Raw genomic sequence first — 17700 nt, 5'->3', positions numbered from 1 at the left:
AGGGTGGCTGAGTAGTGACAGAGGCCCTGAAGTCTCTTCCCAGAAGGCCTTTCCACTACCTTAGGAACTATACTCACCTTTGCTCACATTATTCATTCATATTTCAATTAGATTTTACAAGTAAAGGATGGCTGATGAATTTATGAGAGGCTCTTTCCCATCTGTTGACACAACCATGTATGTCCCCAGCTTAATGAGCAGATAATGTAATGAGTTGCGTTGTCAGGTTTCCTGATGGCAAGCCACCTAGGCCCTGGTGACATATTTTCAAACGCCACCACATTTAAACAGGCAGTGTTTAGTCCGCATGTTTGTGTCACAGATTCGCCCACGGTGCCCTGACATCTTCATCAGAGGCAAGTTTAGCACTGTGGCAGCCGGGGCCACAAGCGTCCCCTTCCTTCCATGCTCTGCTTGGAAACCAATGGAGTCCTCTAACACCATGGGCAGCTGTCTGTCAGCAGCAGTGGGTACCCTGTGCCCTCCCAGCTCTCTCCTTTCCCCGTGGGTACAGGGAGTCCCTTACATGGAGCTGAGCACACATCCATCTTCTGTGCTCAGTTCACCTTATTGCTCCCACCCCATATATGAGGAGTAGATTTGAAAGAGATAGGCTATCAAGGATAAGACATGGATCGATGGTAGAGCACTTGTCCAACATATATAGTCCTGGGGTTCAATACTCAGCTTCCCTTAAAAACAGAAGCGTGAGGCTAGGCAGGTGGCTCATCCGTTAAGGACTTCGGTTGCAGAGAACCTGAGTTCAGTTCCCAGCACCCACATAGTGGCTCAAAACCATTGATAAGTTCAGTTCCAAACTCCTCTCCTCACCTCTGTGGGCACCAGGCACCCATGCATACATGCAAGTAAGATATGAACACACATAAAAGAAATCTTAAGGAAACAAAGAGGAGAGAGAGAGAGAGAGAGAGAGAGAGAGAGAGAGAGAGAGAGAGAGAGTAGGTGTTGAGATAGACGTCTTCCTGAGTTGCAGGAAATGCTAGACTGCTTCCATGCAGATTTCTGCTCCCTCTCTGAGAGTTGCACCCTCCCAGTCTGGTCCTGAGCTGTGAGGTGGGACATCTGGGTGATGGGCTTTTGTGAATGTGGAATTAAGGCTGAGTCTAGCCGTTGGCTCTGCTGCTTCTGTTTCAGGCTGGCAGAATGCTGGTCCAGGAGCAGCAGCTGGAAAGCACTAGAAACTATGGGCTGAAGGGAGGTTTCCCACTCAATTCCCTCCAGGACTCTGTACCAGCCATACCTCATAATAAGCAGGGTGGGTACATCAGAAGAGATGGGAAACACTGGGAGATGTGCTGTTTATTAACCATTTTATTACTTGTTGGGTGCTGAGTGCTAGGCTCTACTTCTAGGATGGAGAAGCAGACAAGATAGAAGGGTGGGTTCTCTCATGAATTCTTGTGTGCATGGGCGTGTGCATTCAGGGTATATGGGTAGCTAGGGTATGTGGGTCTTCATTTACAGCGGAAGTTCTCAGGTGGGAGGCACACCTTTGTTTCAGATTCTACAAGGCTGGAAGATGGAACTTGATGATTATGGAGAGTCAAAGTGCTGCAGACCAGAGCCAAATGATCTTAGGCTATTTTTAGTCTCTTTGAAAGTCATTCATTGCTCATTCCTCTGTCTAACCTAACAGCTTTGTGACAATACTAAAAAAACAAAACCACCAGCCTTTACAATGTATTCTTAGCAAGCTACTAGCTTTGACCAATCCAAAAGCTAAGCCGATCACCAGAGAGCATCCGAGAATCCATTAGAGAACTCCCTACTTCGCTTTGCTACGGTGTGACTACCACTGTCTCCAAATGTTTATTTTTTCCCTTCTCATGTATCTGTGGTGTATGTGTACATGTAAGTATGAATGTTCACATGCATGTGCACATGGGTGTGGGTCTCTATGTGCATATGTATCAGCTTGTGGAGGCCAAAGCTGAGGGTCAGAGTATTTCCTGGTGACCCTCCACCTATTCACTGAGGTAAGGTCTCTTGCTGAACCCCAAAGTTCACTTGTACGGCTCGGCCATCTAGGCAGCTTGCTCTGGGGAATCCATCTCTACTTTCACAGCACTGGAGTTACAGGAGGGCTGGCTGATACACTCACCAGATGATTACCTGGGTTCTGGGAATGGAAACTACAATCCTGGTGACTATGACGTGAGTGGCAAGCACTTTAACTACTGACCCATCGCCCCAGCCCCTTGACCAATATATTTAAAAGTATTTTGATTTATAGCTTTCTTTGATCTGTTACTGTCTTTGTTAGGGTTTCCATTGCTATGAAGAGACACCGTGACCAAGGCAACTGATAAAAAAGACAGCATTTAATTTGGGCTGGCTTATCGTTTCAGAGGTTCAGTCCCTTATCATCATGGAGGGGAACATGGCAGCCTGTAGGTAGACATGGTGCTGGATAAGGAGCTGAGAGTCGTACATCTCCATCTGCAGGCAGCCAGCAGGAGGGTCTCTCTCCCCAACACTAACACACTTCCTCTTCAAGACCACATATCCTAATTAGCGCCACTTCCCAGGGGCCAAGCATATTCAAACCACCTCAGTTACTATAAAACTTCATGGAGCATGGAGAAACCTGAATCTGTGTTCCTAAACCATGGACATTCGTGTTCTTGGCGCCAGAATAAACTATCATTTTTTTTTCAGATGAGAGCTGTGTTTTTGCATTGGCTGTCATGGTTCTCAAACTTAAGGCCCCAAGCACAACCCATTTGTCACCCGAATCTGCACCAGGTACCAGCGAGGAGCCTTAGTGTCTACCATCCAGCATGACCTCTTCAGATGGACGCTGCTGAGTTCTTTCTGGGGCTCCTAACTCGCTTGGTTTGGGGGAAGGTCAATGCATTATTTCTGGAAACTGATTGTTAGGATCCTGCTTATTGGATACTTTTCGGGGTTTGCTTTCCAAAGCATTTGTTTTAAGGTGTTCCATTTGTCCCTTCGGTTTAGGGGCATCTTGGCTCCCCAGGATTTGGTTTGTTGTTGTCAGACCCCCAAAAGGCATTTTGGTTTGTTAATTTGTTAGCAGTCAGCCTGGTCTCTGGTTGCTCCTCTGATATCTAATTTAAAGGACAGGGAACCTTTGGACAAAAGAGCATTATTTGGTATTCCAGCTGGGTTTTATGCTTGAAAACTGCTAATTCAAATTGCATGGGTTTCAAAAGAAAAAGAGGGGAATCTAACTAAAGATAACTTGACTTTGTGCTTCTCCCTATGGGGAGCATTTAATACCTCTAAATTGTTGTGTGTGTTAAATGAAATGCCCTAGATAATAGGATTATAGATCATAAACGGGCAGCCTGCCTTAGCTGGATTTTAAATACATCTAAAGAAGAAAAGATGAGAAAACTGGTAATTCACAAATTACTAACAGCAATAATAACAATTCTAAGTTAAAGGGAGATGTTGAAATTAACAAGAGAATTTTGAGAACTAAAGATGGATTCTGAAAATTCTGATGTGGTCTTGGTACTTGTCCAACTAACCTGACCTTACCTCTCTTCTCTAAGCAGATTGTTCAGTATCAAAAAGAAGTGACTGTTGTGGCTTTTTGTGAGGGACGAAACACATTTCCTAAAAGGAAAGGGAAAAAGAAAGAAAGGAAGGAAGAGAGAAAGAAAAGAAAGGAAAAAGAAAAGAAAAGTCCAATTGGGAAGGTGGCCATGTCTGCTGATTAATTGGTAAACAGAGAAAGATGGCTGTTTGATTCTGTGTAACACAGAATTGATCTTTCCCTATTGCTAAGCCCTCCTTACAACTAGGGAATATAAAAATGGAAGCTTCTTACTCTGTCACTCCAGAAGGCACACTATGTGTTGTATGTGTTTGTGGCAGCTGTTTTCTGTAATTTTTTTTTTTAGTTTTTAAAATTGTTCGTTAATTAAATTAAATTAATTAATTTAAAAATTCTAACCAATGATGCACTATATAGCCCTAGCTTTTCAGGAACTTGCTAAGTACACCAAGCTGATCTCAAAATTGCAGAGATACACCTGCTTCTGTCTCCCCAGTCTTGGATGGGGAAGATGGACTGGTGGCAATCCAGTCCAGCAGATTAACCAGGAAAGGGTTGTTGTGTGTGTTAAATGAAATGCCCTAGATAATAGGAGCCTTCAGTAAGGGATGCAAGACTCTGTTCCAACAACCTGTGAAGCTATCATTTACTTGGTACTTGGATGTAGTTTTGAGTGGTTTTATGGAAGGGGCGGAGCAGGTTAGGGTAACAAAGGAGAGAGAATTCCAGGAGACCGTGGAAAAGGAAAGGGTCAAGCCAGAGGGTGGACTTGGTTAAAATTGTCAGAGCAGATAAAACGATTCCACCAGCTGCAGTGGACATCAGTTCTGTGGAGCAGAGCAAGAAAAGCCCAAAGAAAGGATGTCTGAGAATCCTGGAGTCAATAACAAGAAGGAATTTCTATTTATGAACGAGCCCTCAGAGGCATAATGTTGAAACTCTCCCTGTATGAGGCAGGAGTGAGAATATGGTGGTGGTGGTTGTTTTTGTTGCTGTTGTTGTTGCTGTTGCTGTTGTTGCTACTGTTATTGTTGTTGCTGTTGCTGTTGTTGTTGCTGTTGCTGTTGTTGTTGCTGCTGTTGCTGCTGTTGTTGCTGCTGTTGTTGTTGCTGCTGTTATTGTTGTTGTTGTTGTTACTGCTGTTGTTGTTGTTGCTGTTATTGTTGTTGCTGCTGTTGCTGCTGTTGCTGCTGTTGCTGCTGTTGCTGCTGTTGTTGCTGTTGTTGTTGCTGTTGTTGTTGCTGCTGTTATTGTTGTTGTTGTTGTTACTGCTGTTGTTGTTGTTGCTGCTGTTGCTGTTGCTGTTGTTGTTGTTGCTGCTGTTGTTGTTGCTGCTGTTATTGTTGCTGCTGTTGTTGCTGTTGTTGTTGCTGCTGCTGTTGTTGTTGCTGCTGTTGTTGCTGTCGTTGTCGTTGCTGTCGTTGTCGTTGCTGTTGCTGTTGCTGCTGTTGCTGTTGCTGTTGTTGTTGTTCTTGTTGTTGAGGATTTCTACTCTAACTCCCAGATTTGGGCAGTGGAGAAGGAAGGCAGGAGACTTTGTGGCGGCTTATTTTATGTGTGAAGAATCCTGCAATCTGGTGTGGATTTTCCTTTTGTGACTAGCAGGAAGGACAAACCTGCCAGATAAGCAAAACTGTGGTCTCTATGTATCAGCTCCATCTTCTGTTATGCGTTCTCCTTCCATCAAATGATTGGGGACTAACCAGGGCTTCTGGGGCTGGAGAGTAGGGGAGGGCTTTCTGATTGTCTCATTGTTCCCCAGTATCTCTAATACTTGGTCTTTTGGTGACTCTTTCAGTAGATAACTACAGTCTGGGTCAGGAGTTAGGCAGTTGTATGATTTGAATATGAAGTGTCCCCCATACACCCCTGTATCTGAACACTTGGTCCCCCAGTTGGTGGTACTGTCTCAGAAGGTTTTGGGACCTTTAGGAGGTAGAGCCTTGCTGGAGGAAGTGGGTCACTGGACTCGAAGCTTTATAGCTTAGTCCCTCTTCCTGTCCACTCCTTTTTTGTAGACCATTAGTCTCACACTCTGGCTGCCATACATTCCCTACCATGATGGAATGTATCCCTTCAAAGTGCAAGCCAGAACGAACACTCGCCTCTGAAGCCAGGTCTTGTCAGGTATTTGGTCAGAAGAAGAGGCATAGCTAATACAGCAGCTTCTGTCAGCTGTTAATGGGGAGAAGTGTTATGAGTGGCCCTGGGGTGCCAAAAGTCCTCTATTCTTTCCACTTGCAACCCACAAGTTCAGGGTGTGATGAAGGCAACTTCTAGAAGAAAGAGTTTACCTCAGTTTGCAGCTCCACTGGGGGGATTCATAATAGCAGGGAAGGCAGGGCAGCAGGGAGACAGAGCAGGAAGTTAAGAGACCACATCTTTAACCAAAGACACAGAAGCAGAGAGCCAACTGGATACCAGTGTAGGGCAATGAACTCTCAAAGCCCGCCCTCAGTGATGCACTTCCTCCAGGAAGCTTCACCACCTCCCCTACCAGCACTACCAACTTCGGACCAAAAGTTAACTCCTGAATCTATGGAGGTCATTCCTCATTCCGATTACCACAGTGCAAAAGGCATACCTGGAGTCTGTGTATATGCCAAGTTTTTGACGTCTTCCCAGGATGGGGGCGCTTTGTTAAAATAGTAAGCTCTGTTTTTTGTGCAAATGTGTTTGAGGGTCAGGGCGAACTCTTTGTACCCTGGGCCACTTGCTGTTCCAAGTTTGGGAATCTGGAGTCTGTTGAATCTACGTGAACCGCCCAAGCGTGCCCTAAAATTTATGAGCGCTGATGTGTAATGTGTCCTGTTGTAGAGAGGAGGGTTGTGACATTTAGGGGATTTTATTTGTGACTAAATCTAATGTTTTGATTTCCCAATAGAGCTGGACTTGGGTAAGGCAGGAGCTGGTGAGGTTCTGATAGGCATCAATTTGACTGTCAGTCTTTTGTTTTTATGCAAGCTTTTAAGGCTACTGGTCAATAGCAGGCGGTCACTGCCCCAAGGCACCGAGGCCAGCCTTCAGCAGGTGCTATCAAGTTGTTTAGAAAGGAAAACCAACCATGTCTGAAGTGCCACCATGCATTTGCCCCAGGAAGCCTAGGGCCATCCATCCCTTATGTGCTATGTGCAGGAGGTAATTCTTTTGAAGGTTGGGAAGAGCTGTAGCTGGGGCCTCAGTGAGGGTCATTGGGTCTGGAAGGCGATGACAAAGGAAAGAGCCACGTAGTGGTTTACATCCTAGTCCCACAAGGCCTTAGAGCTTTGACAATGGGTCTATGATTAGGTATATAGACCCTGAGGTAGCATGCCAGGCCAAGAAAGCAGAGTTCCTATTGTTCTGTGGGGCTGTAAGAGCGTGGTAAAGTGTTTTCTCTGGATTGTAATAGCCCTCTGTCTGAGTTAAGGGGAGACACCTTGGGAGGTAACAGATCATTGACTGAGTTGGGCATTTGCCAGGAAGACCCTGTGTCCACCCTTTTTTTTTGGTAGGAAATTTAGGAGGATGATAGTATCTGGGAGGGACATCTGAAGGGAAGGACTTCAAACATGTAGGCAGATGAAGGTAGAGAAGGGCAAGTGAATGCCAGGGATTGCCCAAGGCATGCAGACTGCCTCAGAATCCCTGGGGAAGAACTTCCCAAGTGAGCTTTGGGCTGAGGCAGAGCTTGGTCCTGACCAGGCTAACCAGTGCCTTGAGGCCTTGAGGAACATTCTGGAGGAAGGGTTGGATCTCTGCTGTTCTTCTCCTGTATGGACTTCCTGAATTCCCAGGCTACCGTGAAACCGCCATCTCTGTCACCAGTTTCCCACATCCCACTAACTGCACGCAGCTCCTTCTCTCAGCTCTGCAGGGTGAACACAGACAAGGGGTACCGGGAAACTTTGTGAAGTGTCTGGTATATACGGTGTCTCTGGGGACATTTGGAGTCAGCAATGAGGTGTTGGTTAGAGCAGGGCAAAGGCTGGTCTCAGGGCTTTCTTTCCCTTTCATTAGGACTGGGATGCCTGGCTGTGTGGCTGGCTTGGGCCTACTCTATCCTCTTCAGGCTACTGAGCTACTCCCCCCAACCCCACATGGGTGGGTATAGACAAGTGGGCCTGACAGGACAGCCTCTCCGAAGACCATTGGTATTCCAAATTTACTGAATGAATGACTGGAAAGAATGATGAATAAAACAGAAAGGAGTGGAGTGGGATAAAAAACGTTGCATTTACCATAAGCCAGGAATCAAGTGCCTAGTGACACCCAGGCTGGGCTGGACACAGAAGGAGATTCCTGTGAGGAGCTTTGAAGAACAGATAGCCTGGAGTAAGGAGTGTGGCTTGTTTAAGAGTCCCAGGGCCAACCCTCTTCTTTTGACCTTGCTCCCAAACACTCACTTTCTGTAAAGCTTCCACCAGGGGGAGGTTGGAAGGTTCCTGTTCAAACCCTCCCCAGACTGTCTCTTTCTAGACTTGCGGTGCCCAGGCCACACATGACCGCATCTGGGTAATAGGAGCTCAGAAGCTTGAGGTGGCACTGACTGTGATGCTGACCCAGAGAATCTGGGGGATTCAGTCTGTCTGCAGAATATGTCTGAGGCGGGTGTGCGATCCGGTAATCACCATGGTTACCCGTGCCTTTGCAACTGAGGCTTCTTGGAAAGTGGCACTGTTTAAACTTTCCCTTTCCATCCATGCAGGCTACATGTGGGCCCTGCCAGCTCTGCTCATTGCACCTTGTTGGAGGACAGACAAAGTCTAGGTTTTTAGGCCTGCAGGGAGCCGAAGCCCAAATTTTACTGAATGAATTTAACGTATATCCAAACATGTCAAAACCCCAGTGCAGGCGGTGCCACTTATGGGAGCAAGAATACTGGCTCACTGCATGCTTGGGGTCGTTACTTTCTATGGTTTTCATCCCCTATCTTGGAGGCCACCACTGCCCTCATTTACAGTGGGGGAACTGGCAGAGTACAGGAATAGGGGCAGGGCACATTTTGTGGGGTGTCAAGAATCCTCACGATGTCACAGTGGCAGTGAGAGGCAGACATGGTTACAGGTGACAAAACTGTCCTTCAAAACAGGACCAGGAACCCAGAGACAGACCTAGCAGTATGCAGAGCCCATGTGTCTTAGTTAGGGTTTATTGCTGTGAACAGATACTGTGACCAAAGCAAGTCTTATAAAAGACAACCTTTAATTGGGGCTGACTTATAGGTTCAGAAGTTCAGTCCATTATCAAGAAGGCGGGAACATGGCAGTGTCCAGGCAGACATGGTGTAGGAGGAACTGAGTTCTAAATCTTCATCTGAAGACAAACAGAAGACTGGCTTTCAGGCAGCTAGGATGAGGGTCTTAAGCCCATACCCACAGTGACACACCTACTCCAACGAGGTCACACCTCCACATAGCGTCACTCCTTGGGCCAAGCATGTACAAACCATCACACCATGTGACAGGAAGGAAAAATGAGAGTCCCTTCTAGAGTGAACTGGAGCAGGGAACCAGATATTGGATCCCTTCCTCACCACACTCTAGGATCAAGGGACGGAGGGAAATGTCAAGAGGGAAGCCTGGAGAAGGGCTTTCCTATGACCTGTGCACAGGGAGAACTTCCAAAATAAGATACAAAAAGAGCGAATTATAACAAAAGGCTACTAGTGACAATCACAAGCTGAAAGCTTTCACTTGTGGAAATCTTAAAGCAAGAGGATGAATTCCAATTGGAGAAAAGACACTGGCAACAGAGTAAGTGATTGACATTGGTAAATAAGGGAAGCCCCTGGAAGATGAGGACCAGAGATCTGTTGGAAATGGCAGAGGCTTGCAGACAGGGGCAAGCCACAGAACAGGTCTCCAGTACGGAGGTCTCCAGTTTCACTAGTTGCCAGGGAAACAACCGCAGACATGAGCTGTCCCTGTTGGATTAACACACCTGGGAGAGCTGACAGTGCCATGTGTTGAAGACCTGCTTTGCAGCCCTGCCTCGACTTTTCAGGTCAGAGACAAATTGTACAGCCACCTGGGGGACACACAGTACCTTCTGGAAAGCTAAGTGGTTATGTCCCCCACGACCAAGACATCCCATGCCAGCATATCATCCAATAAAAATGTCCCAGGGGTCCCAAACATACCAGAGACTTGTATTTGATGCTTGTAACTTCACTGATCATAAGAAAAATAAATATCCAGAAACGGCCCATCAATAGGAGAAAAGTGTTAATAGTGATGTCATCACACAGTGGAATACTACACACCAGGTGCAAAGGACAGTGCCCAGCAGAGACAACTGTCAGCAAAACAAAAATGGGGACACAAGGCTCAGACGATTCACAAGCCTGCCACTCAGAAGTTACTCCACAATGCTTTATAAGTGTGTGGTAGGGAAATAAATCTATGCGGACTTGACAAAACGGGGGTCTGGTTCTGTTTTCTACTCACAGTATTCTTGAGACAATGTAGCAGGAATTGCAGGCTGAATTGTCCACTAAGTTGCCCTAGAACTGAGGGTTGACTGAATGAACTCCTGATCCTTCTGCTTCAGCTCCCAAGTGCTGGGATCACAAACCTACATCACTGCATCTGGTTAAACACAGGACTTCATGCATGGTAAGGAAGTAATCTAGCAACCGAGTCACATCCCCAGCTTTTAAATCATTTTGGAGGTGGGATCTTCTTGTTTTGCTGTTCAGCTCCAGTGTAACTGAGATTAAATGTAGCTTACTATGCCTGACTAGACCGAATAAAGTTTCTTTCTTCCATCTAGCATCTGTTCAGTATCAATTAATTGATATCACCATCTGTCATTACATCGCAATTATCTACCTTTCTGCCAATTACATATCATTATCTCTGTATATATTATGTATCATCTATCAATTATCTCCTGTCTCTCATCTACCACCCTATCTATCTCTCTATCTACCTGTCTATCATCTCCCTATCTCCGTATCTACCTATTATCTATCTACCTATCTATCCATCTACCTATCTATCCATCTATTATCTATCTATCTATCTATCTATCTATCTATCTATCTATCTATCTAATATCTATCTATCTATCTACCTATCATCTATCTATCTATCTATCTATCTATCTATCTATCCATCTATCTATCTAATATCTATCTATCTATCTATCTATCTATCTATCTATCTATCTATCTAATATCTATCTATCTTTATCTGGCATCTACCCACCCATCTTCATACCTACTGACCATCTGTCATCTATGTATCCATTATTTATTTGTCATGGTTTGAATGAGAGCTGTCCCTTTCAGGTTCAGGTATCAGAACACTTGAGGTGGTCGTGGGGAGGTGCAGCCTGGCAGAAGGAGGTGTGTCATGGGGGTGGGTGGTTTTGAGAGGTTTTAGTCTTGCCTGTCTTCCAGTTTGCTCTCTGCTTTCTGCATGTGTTTGGAGGTGGGATGTTTCCTCCTTCTGTCAGAATGCTGGTTCCTTGCTCCCATGCCTTTTGGGGTTCTTATTCTTCTGGACCCCTAAACCCAAAATAAACTCTTTCATCCCTAAGTTTCTCTTTCTTCTGCTGTGTTTTATCACAGCAACTCATTCTCCCTTAAATTGCTCTGTTGTCTGTTGTTTTGTTTTTATCACAGCAACAGAAACAAAACTAGGTGAGGGGCTGAGGCAGTGGAGCCACTTAGACCCTTGTGTTCAAGGCCACTAAGCCTCTATTGGAGGGGACGTGTAGGCAACAGAGGTTCTTGGATGTAGATGTCAGCTTCCTGGGAGGGTGGGCTCTGGGGAAGCTTGGAAGGTACCCTGGCAATGGGCTAGACCTAGTCATTTTCTTGACCCACAGGACCTCAACTAGCTGTGGGATGGCTGAGTGATAGAGCCAGGGAGAGGGATGCTGGTTAAAGCCCCCACAAGGCAAGGCATTCTGCCCATTTCTAGACATTCATTTTTGTTGCACGTGTTTGTTTCAGGTGCTGCTTGGCACTGAATTTCCACACTGGTTTCCCTGGAGACACTCACCAAGATGTTGCTGTTTTCTGGCAGGGTTGGCTTTCCCTGGGCTCCCTCTTCCTGGTAGCCAGTGTGTTGAGGGGCTTTTGTTCAGTTGTATCTGGGTTGCTTCTTGGGTGTGCAGATGACTTTCAGGTGGCACTGTGTAGGCACCTCCCATGTGATGTTATGGCTGCCCTGGACACTCACGCCTACCCATCCCCTGGGAGAGCGTGCTCTGCACAGCTGGCTGAGGTGGCAAAGTCAGGTTTCCTTTTTTGCTTTGAGACTTGCACTGTTAGAAACCAGCTGGGAGTCACATTGACCACACGTGTGTGCTGAAACACACATGGCAAAACACATAAATAATTTCTTAATCCCACCCTTATCATTGGCTTTTAAGAAAACCAGAATGTCCAGTAAACTGGGAGAAGGGAGGACAGCAGCCCTCTCCTGGAGGAAGAGGTTGAAGGTGACCTATTTTACTGGTGGTGGGGGGTCCCCTAAGCCTGCTGAGACATCTGCTGGAGGAGTGCACCCTCTGATGTTCACATGAGGGATGGCACTCGATCTTGAGCCACTGCATGGCTGTGAGCAGTGTCTGCACAACATTAGGAAAGATAAGACCACTGTCCCAGAAAGGGGAGGTGGTGGTGGTGGTGGAGTGGAGACTCATCTGCATAAGCTCCACCCCTACAATCTCCCATGTCTGTCTGATGGCTGCTGTGAATGTGCTGGGTGTACTCCAGGTGCCTCATTATGGCCACCACGCCACTAAGTTGTGTCCACTTATGTGAGGCTGTGCTAGAGTTCCCTCCATCCATGTTACCTGCATGGCTCTTGGCATTTTTGTTGGATCCCATCTGCCCTGGAGCAGGCTGCAAGTTCCCCATCACCTATGGGCATTAGCACAGGCTGATCCTTGAGCCAGAGCTAGACCATGGCACTCCCCTCACACACTCTTCAGTACTGAAGCAGCACTTCTCTTGAGAAACAATGAAGTGATAGAGAGCATCGTAACACTCTGAGCAGTGGCTCCAGGTGCTCAGTGAGGAGCGCTGCTGGGATGTGATTCCCCCCATTCTGAAACGATCCAGGTAAGCCCCTCTTGACTGGGAAGACAGGTCTACAGTTTCTCCTCCGTTGGTCTGTGGGAAGCCTCAGATCAGGGAAGGAGGGCTGAGGGTTAGAGTCTAGTCCTCGGGGATCTCAGCGAAAGAACTCAGGGCCCTGAAGCATCCCTTCTGTTGGCACAGTTCCTCTCGGGCCCTGTCTGACTTGGATCTCTAAAGGGCCCAGGACATCCATTCCTACTCTCCCCTATTATACCACCCCCATCACAGGGCTCCCAGGAAAGACACACGAGTGGTCCTGCTGCCTGGTGACAGCTGCATTTCAAGTAACCTTGCCCTAGTCTCAGAGTCAAGTCTCAGACTAGAATAGCTTTTCAGGGGCCTTTTAAAAATTATTTATTTTATGTAAGTGAGTACACTGTCGCTGTCATCAGACACATCAGAAGAGGGCATTGGATCCCATGTCTGGTTGTGAACCACCATGTGGTTACTGGGAATTGAACTCAGGACCTCTGGAAGAGCAGCCCATGCTCTTAACCACTGAGCCATCTCTCCAGCCCCACCCTTTGAAAAAAAACACCTTTAATAATGAGCATGGGGTCCCAGCATCACCACCTGGCCACATAGGCCGTGTTGGCTGATGGGACAAGTGTAAAGTCAGAGGTCTCCACACCCATGAAACCTTCCAAATGAACTTGTCTCTTCCTCTATAAAGTCAGGATTGTTTAAACAACTTGGTCAGCTGTCATGGTGGTGGGCATCTTTACTGACTACACATGGAAGTCAGAAGCAGGAAGATTTGGGGTCTGAGGCCAATTTGGCTACACGACAAGACCCTGTATCAAAAACAAAACAAAACAATAAAACAAGTAAACAAAAAACGAGGGCCAGGGCCGGAGAGGTAGCTCAGTGGTTAAGAGCCCTGGCTGCTCTTCCAGAGGACCTAAGTTCTAGTCCCAGAACCCACACAGCAGCTCACTACCTTCCATAATTCCAGTGCTAGTCCATCCACAGGGGCGGCATACATGTGGAGCACAGACACACACCCTTCAGTTAACCTCTTTTACAGCCCATTCCCCTTGAAGTGCTAAACTACAATGGTTTTTCTGTTTCAGAGATTTTGCAGATTATTTTTTTTCTTTTTTTTCCGGAGCTGGGGACCGAACCCAGGGCCTTGCGCTTGTTAGGCAAGCGCTCTACCACTGAGCTAAATCCCCAACCCCCGATTTTGCAGATTATTTGTTACTGTTGTTGCTGCCAGTCATGGTGGTGTGTGTCAGCGGGATATGAAGAGGTGTCGCCAGGAGGACCACAAGTCTAAGGCCAGCCTAGGATACTCGTTGTTTGGGATTGGAGAGATGCTCAGAGGTCAAGATCACTGACTGCTCTTGCAGAGGACCTGAGTTCAATTCCCAGACCCCACATCTGGCAGCTTAATGCCACCTATAACCACATGTTCAGGGACTTCGATGGCCTCTTCTGGTCTCTGAGGACGCCTGGATACACGTGGTGTGTAGGTAGACAGGCAGGCACACATAAATAATTTTAAAGGCTAGATAAGCTTTACTATGTGAATTTTGCGGGTGTGCTAGGTAAGGGAGGGGCATTCAGAGACCAGTTCTCTTCCTTCATCCTGTGAGTCCCAGGGATCGAACCCAGGTCGTCAGGCTTGGCAGAGGTGGCTTCATCTACTGCACTATTTGGCTGGTTTGAGTGGTTAATCTTAATTGTTCCTACCATTGGGAGAAACGAGCTACCTGTGTAACTACATAATAAGCAGATGTTTGCCTCATATTGTAGAAGCCACTCTACTTTTTACCCACCGTTTGTATGCACATGGTGCTATTATACACCATTTGTATACATGCGGTGGTGTTTTGTACCATTTGTATACACGTGGTGGTATTAACTCTGAACTAAACTAAAATGTGACTCAGAAAGAAAAGGGCTCTTGGATGGTAATAAAATAACCCTAATCACAGCATGAGCCTGTGAACTACCAAGGTCACATGTGAGATGCAGAAACCTGGACCCAGCCCCTCTTTCCACAAAACACCCTGACACAGAGAGATGATTTTCTCTTTAATTTCCCATTATTATGTAGGAGGTCCTGACAGGATAAGCCACGCCTTGTAAAGTCAGCATTGTTTATGGACTGCCCACCCTGTTGGGATAAGGACTCTCTGACCTCTCCCCACCAGAGTGCACCAGCAGGAGCTGTGGCTGGCAGGTTGCCAGGATTTCTCCTTCATTCTAAGCCTCTCTTCAAGAGGATCAACAGGAGAGGAAGGAGAGCAGTCAGCTAGTAACCTCTGCCCCTCCGTGTGTGTGCTAGTGTGTGCATGCGATGGTGGTATATATTTATATACACGTATGTGAAGGTGTATAAGAGGGTATGTATACACTCGTGCACTGCTTCTCTTGATGTGGGATGTGGTCACAATGGTCACTGGCTCAAACAACTGAGTTCAGTATTGGGGGATGTGACTCAGTGGTGCCACTTAACTAGCATGCATGAGGTCCTAGATCTAATCTCTGTAGTGTGGACAAAAAAGAAGGACTGAACTCAGTCCATTACCCAGAGTTAAGTCTGGCTTTGACCCTGTCACCTTGGCCACTGAGGTGCATGCTGAGACCCATTGTTGCTGGCTATTGGCTGGAAATAGAAATTCAGACAATGAGACAGTGAGTGATGTTGGAGGATATTTATCACAGGTAACAATTAATTGAGTCTCTGCATCCCAACGCTGCTGCATCCCAACGCTGTCTCCTCTTTAGGGACCCTGACGCATTCTGGTTCACAGGACACTGGCCCTGCTCTGGCTCATGGGCATGAGAGGGGCGGCTCTCACACAAGAACAGCTGCAGATAAACCAACTTTTAAGATAGCAGGTGACCAAGAGAGGCCTAATCCAGAAACACAAGAGGTATGTGAATGAAGAAGAGGAGGGGTGAGTGACACCCCGGCAATAGATTAGGAGAGAAACATCCCTGGGGGCCCTTGAGGAAAAAGCACCGCTGAGCTAACACCAAGCTCAGTTGATTAGTACATCCCTGTAATCTTAGCATTTGGGAGGCTGAGGCAGGAGGGTCACCATGAGCTTGAGTCTAGCCTGGGGTATATAGAGAATACCAGGCTAATCTAGTAAAATCAAAGACTAAACAAAAGGGCTCAGCTTCTGCCAAGCCTGATGACCTGGGTTCAGTCCTTGGATCCACACAATGAAAGAGAATGGAGTCCATGAAGTTTTCCTCTGACCTCCCCATGTGTGCCGCAGTGTGCATCTGCGTCCACAAGAATGCTCATATGCAAAAGAAATAAAAATCATCTAAACATTAACAGTAGCGCTATCGTGCACATTAAAAACAAATAGGCAGGATAACATTAACGTATACAAAAACTTCTTACAAGTGAGAATTAGCGTAGTAACTCTTTCCGGCTTTTGGGAGATAGGTCAGAAGATTGGGGATTCAAGGCTCAGTGTTGGGTGCATTGACTGTCAAAGGCCAGAGTGGATTACATGAACTCCTGTCTCAAAACACAAGCAAGCAGGAAAACCAATGACTGCAAGACCTTCCCTTAAGTTGGTCCAGCCTGGTCTATAGATTCACTTCTGGAAGAGCCTAGAGTTAGATTAAGAGATCCTTTATAAAACTAAGTAAAACTAAACACAAACAAACAAAAACAAAAAGCCCTACCAAAGAAAAGATGCTACCTACCATGTTACGCCAGGAACTTAAATGCGAAAATAGAATATTAGATCATGAGCTCTTTCCTTTCGCTGCTGTGTCTCCAGCCATGAGCATGCTCAGGCTACAGAAGAGGCTTGCCTCTAGTGTCCTCTGCTGTGGTAGAAAGAAGGTCTGGTTGAACCCCGAAGAAACCTACAAAGTTGCCAATGTGAACTCCTGTCAGCAGACCAGGAAGCTGATCAAAGATGGCCTGATCATCCGGAAGCCTGTGACTGTCCATTCCCGGGCTCGATACTAGAACACCATGGCTGACGGAAGGGCAGGCATACGGACATAGGGAAGTGGAAGGGCACTGCAACTCTCGGATGCCGGAGAAGGTGACCTGGATGAGAAGGATCAGGATACTGTGCCGGCCTCTCAGGAGATACCGGGAATCTAAGAAGATCGACCGCCATATGTATTATAGCCTGTACCTAAAGGTCAAAGGGAATGTGTTCAAAAACAAGCGGGGATTCTCATGGAGTACATCCACAAACTGAAGGCAGACAAGGCCCGCAAGAAGCTCCTGGCTGACCAGGCTGAGGCTCGCAGGTCTAAGACCAAGGAAGCACGAAAGCGCCGGGAGGAGCGCCTCCAAGCCAAGGAGGAGAGCATCAAGACTCTGTCCGAGGAGGAAGAGACCAAGAAGTGAAGCTTCCTTCATGTCTGTACTTAGTGGGCAGGCTGTGGCCTCACGTGGATCAGTCATTAAAATAAAACAAGCCTTTAAAAATATTAGATCATGTAAGAGTATGATAGTTATATATAATAGTTATTGCTCTGCTCAAGAGGGAAAAACATTAACTAAAACTTGGAGGGGTTGGGCAGGTGGATGGCAAGTGGAAGTCTCACCTAGCATGTTCAAAGCCTTGAGCGCCATCTCCAGAACCCACATGCCCATAATTCCAGCAATTGGAAATTTGCGGCAGAAGGATCAGAAGTTCAAGGTCATAGTTCATATATGAAAGAAATAAAAATTCTTTCAAGGTCAGAAGTTCATGACATAGTTTGAAGCATCCTGAACACTAAGAAAGCAAATGACCCAGAGTACTTCTCATAAAAGGTTGATGAAACCTGATAAACTCATTAATATAAAAACTAACATCGCTGGGGGCCGGAGAGATGGCTTACTGGTTAAGAATACTGTCTACTCTTCCAGAGGTCCTGAGTTCAATCCTAGCAACCATACAGTGGCTCATAACCATTTATAGTGTGATCTAATTCTCTCTTCTCTCTATATATACACATACATGCATATATGCATATACATACATACATACTAAAAAATAAACATAACTAACTTAAAGGCATCTTAAAGAGACAACATTCCCTGCTGGCTCCACAATTTTTGCCCCAGGGGTAGGAAAAGTTTAGAAATATCTACCAC

At 46.4% G+C, this 17700-nt stretch overlaps 1 pseudogene; it reads left to right on the top strand.

Moving 5' to 3' along the window:
- Nucleotides 1-16265: 16265 nt before the first annotated feature.
- On the top strand, nt 16266-16965 carry LOC148004854 (large ribosomal subunit protein eL19 pseudogene; annotated as a pseudogene).
- The last annotated feature ends 735 nt before the right edge of the window (nt 16966-17700 follow it).

This window comes from Rattus norvegicus, chromosome 7, assembly GCF_021556685.1.
Source record: "Rattus norvegicus strain SHRSP/BbbUtx chromosome 7, alternate assembly SHRSP_T2T, whole genome shotgun sequence".
Classification (NCBI taxonomy): domain Eukaryota; kingdom Metazoa; phylum Chordata; class Mammalia; order Rodentia; family Muridae; genus Rattus; species Rattus norvegicus.
This window is presented reverse-complemented; position numbering and strand designations above follow the sequence as displayed.